Here is a 6,000-nt window from a genome sequence, read left to right as displayed (position 1 = left end):
TATGACTATGATTCGTCACTCCACACAACACTTTTTCACTTTTCAGTCGTCCAAGTGTGCCGTCGTTTGGCATTTACCAGCATGATATGTAGCTTGTGAGCAGCCACTCGACCACTAAATCCAAGTTTTCTCACCTCCCACCTAACTGTCACAGTACTTGCACTTGCTGTGGATCCTGATGCAGTATGGAATTGCTTTGTGATGGTCTCGAAAGACTTGTGCCTATTACACATTACAACCCTCTTCAACTGTCGATGACCCCAAGAACGGCGGGAAGTTCAAATTCCATCAGGACAATGCAATACACCACAGCTACCGCCACTAACCAGAGAAAATGGTGGGAAAATAGGTCCTTGGGCTACCTCCACTAACTTAAATCACCTGATCGCCACCTCTTCCAAATAATTGGCTGGAAAAGGACTCAGCCTGTGCTGGATAGGATGGACTAAGTATTTATTTTGCATGCAATTTTTATTTAAGCAATCTGAGGCATTGTCTTCATCTGGTGTGTTCTCCATGGGGTCTGGACGCGAACTGACCTAGTACACAATACTGCCACCAGAGGGCGCCGTCATCCCTCCTGTGATGTAATCCAATATGGCGGCCTGGGGAGGGGGAAATGATGGGAACCAATAGAAACCCTTAATCCAGTTACATGATAGACTTCAGCCAGTAGGATGGCGGTATATGGTAACTTCATTGGAGGGGATACAGGGCAGGCTCAGCAGCTCTGGGATCTCAGTCTTGCTTAGTCAGCCAGCAGCAGCAGCAGAAGAAGAAGAAGAAGATCCATAAAGCGTCAACAGCAGTCGCAATCCAACACAGCCCTGCAGAACAGAAGGAAACGGAAAAGTAAGTATCCCATATCACATCTTTGTCTGTGATTAGCATTATTATTATTATTATTATTATTATTATTATTATTATTATTATTATTATTGATTGAATTCACGTCTTGGTTCGTGTGTAATTCTTCCTCGTCTTTGTTCAGCAGTAGCCCTCGATGTGTCCAAGCCTACAGGGTCGAGTGCCAACATGCCGATCTCTGCTGCGTCCAGAGCTGTAGCAACCTTGGCTGGTATCTTTTCGAGACCTGCAGCGACCTCTGAACCTGTGGCAGCCAACAACCTCCAGCATGTCTGAACCTGTAGCGAACGTGTGGGATCCTGTGGCGCACACAGCCCACTTACTGGAGCAGGACAAGGTGCTGTTGTCTGCCCCACTCATCGATTTGTGTTATGAGGACAGGCGATCTGCTCCCAACACATTGAACTCTGCTGGTGGTCCCAAACAACAACAAGATGGAGGACAGTAGTGGTCACCAACATATGACCCATCCCAGCAGAACATCCCTGTGCTAGTGTAGCCACAGAGTGCAGAGAATAAATGTCAGTAATTAAGATATTACAGTTTATTGCAATGAAGAGCATCCTTATAAGTAGCGAATTAGGCATAGCGGTGGAAGAGCTTGGTGTGGACCTGGCGAATCTCCAAGAAACTTACACAAGGGAGAGGAGACTAACATCTTTCTCCCCACAGGTTATAGTGATCTCTGGAAGTGATCGAGCAGTGGCAGCTATCGCAGTGGTAAATACAGAAATAAATGTGACAGCGATTGCGCAACTGACTGATAGCCATGCTGTGTTTGTAGAAATTGGTGCGAGAACCGAGACACGGCTGGTAGCAACACTTTATGTCCAATACGATCATGAAATAGATCTTTACGCTGAACTAAAACAAGACATAAGAGGCTACGCAGTAAACAGACAGTAAATTATCTGCGCAGACATAAACGCACGCCCTACGCTGTGGCAAGTAGCAACTACAGACGAAAGGGGACAAATGGTAAATAACACTTTAAACGAATCAAACCTCTACACACTAATCATAGAGAATCAGCCACCCGATTTTCATAGAAGGGCCGGCACACAAGCAACATGGATATGACTGAGGTGAATGACAGGACCTTAAGATCAACAGCCAATTAGGCAGAATTGGAAGGATTTACACATACTTATAGAGACTGCAATTAACAGACACTCAAGTTTCGACAGGAACAACAGATTTTGTCTGAGTAAGGCTGACTGGCCACAACCAAGGAGACAGATGGAGAGGACATCCCATTACAGACTACAAAAGGCAGCAGTCACTTAAAAATTCACCAGTTAACAGAGCTAATACGAAAAGTACAGTCTGACGCGATATCAATACGAGACAGCACACAGGCGAAACTTCCACGGGGCGCTGAGTGAATAAAGAACGAAAACTAACAACAAGGACGCGAAAGCGGTACCAAAAGGCGAAAATAGCATGGGACAGAGGCGAAAGATCCAGCATACATAGAAACACTACATTCAGGTACAAAACACTACTCCTGGAGAGAAGACGACAATACTGAGAAAGTCACGTACAAATCCAACTCGAAGACAACATTTGGGGAGTACAATATAGACTGTAGACAGAGCAAATTAAGACCCCATTAATTTGGTCCTCGCTGAGGCAATCAGATGGTGTCATGACTCGAGGATGGAGAGACACAGCACAATGATTGCAGTACAAACTTCTCCGGGCGACGGCCTACAAAGAGATAGCTACACACAAGCACAACTATGAAAAGAAATGGAACAGAGATACGCATCAGACAACGTCGCCTGCCCTTTCATGCGACAAGAGGTCGCTCTGACTCTAACAAAGTTAGGAAGGAGGATAGCCACAAGTCCTGGGACATCCATGTAGAAGTTGCAAAACAAATTGCCCCGCAGCTTACCCTATCTCTGGCATATGTAATAAATGAGGCCCTAGGCTAGGGAAGATATCTGCAATATGGAAAACTGGGAACACAATCATAATTAAGAAATCGGCAGATAAGGACTCTTCAGACCTCAAAATCATATAGACCAATATTTCTACTAAATGTTCTAGTTAAGATAAAGGAGCGACTTACGTGCAGACACACAGGGGCCTTAGTTATTATCATTGTGGCTTAATAATAAAAAAATAAAAAAAAGCCGGCAGGAGTGGCCGATCTGTTCTAGGCGCTACAGTCTGGAACCACGCGACCGCTACGGTCGCAGGTTTGAATCCTGCCTCGGGCATGGATGTGTGCGATGTCCTTAGGTTAGTTAGGTTTAAGTAGTTCTAAGTTCTAGGGGACTGATGACCTCAAAGTTAAGTCCTATAGTGCTCAGAGCCATTTGAACCACTTAATAATAATAATAATAATAATAATAATAATAATAAAAAGCAATAGATGATGCAAGCAAGGGTGTTCTTCACTTAGTTAAAAATTCAGTACGTAAATACATCGTGGCGATCAGTATTGATATCGCAGGTGCACTTGACAATCTATGGTGGTCTGTGATGTTTGCACGTCTTAGAGAATTTTGGTATCTCCGGCGCTATACAATAGACTAGACCAGGGCTTCCCAACGTGTGGTTCGCGGACCCCTTAGGGGTCCGCCGGCTCTTTCTAGACGTTCCGCGGCCACCTTTCACCAAATCGTGTAAAACAATGAGCAAAATTACTGAATAGAAATGTGAAAATCAAATTCATCACTATTTTTTGTTGTTGTGAAAAACATGTGTACTTTTATTTCAGGTCGTATTCCCAAGCAGCTTTTGCGGTTCCTAAGAGAGAACGCATACACAGTTTAGTGCCGGAGAATGCGGCTTCTCTGATCGATTGTTCCGCAACAATACGGGGGTCGTTTGTGCGCCGGCTCACGTCGCTAGGTGCTCTGAAACCTTTTACGCATGCACGGAGCGAGCTTTGTCGACCAATCACAGCGCTCGCTGGCACATATGCGGCCCCAAGCATCATTAAATGTTAAACTTGCTTTATCAGTGCACTACCTATTTCATAAGTCGATTTTTGACCAGTTTATTACTTCTAACATGGATCGGCGGCTGAAGTCAGGATCATTGAAGAAGGGTGCAGTTTCTCCATCGCCTTAATAACAAGGGCAGTTTCCAGTTGAAATGAATGAGGAGGGAGGACAACCAAAGGAAGAACAATCACAAGAGTCTCCAAGGCCGGATTTATTATGTGAAAACGCTGAGAATACTCCATTGGTTGCAATATCCTGTGGAAGCGTAAGTACAACTAAAGCTATTTAGAAATGGGTTTTATGGAGAGAAAGGAGGGTAAAGCGTGTAATTTCTGGGCGAGTCCTTACGAACAGTTCAATGGTTCCACTTAAATTTTGAAGGTACTCACCCGGATTTCCAGGCTAAAGACATCGATTTTTTCAAAAGAAAGAGTGCTGAACTAGCTGCTTCTCAGCATTGCATGAAAACTCATGCAAAAACAATTAATGACGATTCTTTAAAAGTTTTTTTCTTGGTTAGTTATCGAGTGGCAAAAACAGGCAAAGCTCATACCATTGCAGAAAACCTCATAAAGCCGTGTGTTAATGACATTGTTTCTTGCATGCTAGACGAAAAGGCAGTAAAGCTTGTGTCTTCGGTGCCATTATCAAACAAGACTGTCAAGAGACGCTTGACATGTCAAATGATGTGAAAGACACACTCTTGTTTCTCGCATCCAACACAATTCATTTTCTTTGCAGACAGATGACTCCACTGATGTAGCAGGATTAGCGATTTTATTGGCTATTTTCCGTTATGAATATTCTGGATGTTTTGAGGAGGACCTCTTCTTGTGCACAGCACTACCTGCCAACACAACAGGTGCTGAAATTTTCCGTCAATTGGATGACTTTTTAAGGACCAACGAAGTGCCATGGTCTGCACAGATGGTGCAAAATCTATGACGGGTCCTACAGTCGGAGCAACAACGAAAACAAAAGAAAATGCCAAGAATTGCAACAGTAGTCATTGTGCTCTGCACAGACCGCTTTGGCTACGAAACAAATGCCTGTTTCGTTCAAGGAAGTTTTACACGAATCCTTTCAAATCATTAACTACATAAAATCACGGCCGTTGAAGTCAAGACTTTTGACAATACTGTGTGAAGATTGCAAGTCTTAGCTTTCCTTTTGGAGCCTAACACCAAATTAGCAGATCTTATTAATGACGAAAAGTGGCAGTGTATACTTGCCTATTTTTCAGATATTTTCTGCAAAATGTACGGAATGAATATTTCACTCCAAGGGCAAAGTGAAACGAAGGTCACTGCTATCGACAAAATTCGAGCATTCAAGAGGAAAATCAATTTTTGGGCAGAGACTGTCGAGGAGGGTGAGGTCGAGTGTTTTCCTTTTGAAAAACAAAACATTGACGCTTGGGAAGAATTTGTTACACCAAGCCCTGGAACGTCTCCGAAGCTTGATGTCAGTGTTGGAGCATTATTTCCCAACAGCCGAAGATGAGAAGCTGCAGAAATACGAATGTATTCAAAAATCCGAACATTCTATCATCAAATGAATGTGAGTTGTTGATAGAAATTGCCACAGACCCTATCTTGAAATCAAGTTTTGACACTGACGGTTACTCACACTTTTGGATCCGTTTGAATAACAAGAAATACTACCCCCTTGTTGAAAAGGCCAAACTTGTACTTCTTCCGTTTGCCACAACGTACATATGTGAAACTGGATTCTCGATCTATGCTGCCCACAAAACTAAGTACCGAAGCTGTCTAGATGCGGAACCAGACATCCGTCTCCAGTTGTCAAGAATTGAGCCCAACTTTTCAAAATTGGGTCAGCAGAAGCACCCTCAACCATCGCATTAGGATTCCATTATTATTCCTACAGACTCATCTATAGTAAAAAAGAAAGAATTTTTCTTCGTAGATGCTCAGTGAACGTACTTGAACTATAACTCTGTAGGAATTTTGTTTCTGTCTTCTATTTACAAAATAATTATTAATTGAATTCTGTTGGCATTGATGTTTTTGTTACGAAAAATAAAATGATCTCTAAAGCTAGTTTCTTTTCTTTATAATATATTCCGTCCACTCAGTTAAAAGTATGGCCTGCCTATACTCCAATTACAATTACTTGCTATCACTCTGACACTATATTGTGGTAACTGGCT

This window comes from Schistocerca gregaria, chromosome X, assembly GCF_023897955.1.
Source record: "Schistocerca gregaria isolate iqSchGreg1 chromosome X, iqSchGreg1.2, whole genome shotgun sequence".
Lineage (NCBI taxonomy): Eukaryota > Metazoa > Arthropoda > Insecta > Orthoptera > Acrididae > Schistocerca > Schistocerca gregaria.
This window is presented reverse-complemented; position numbering follows the sequence as displayed.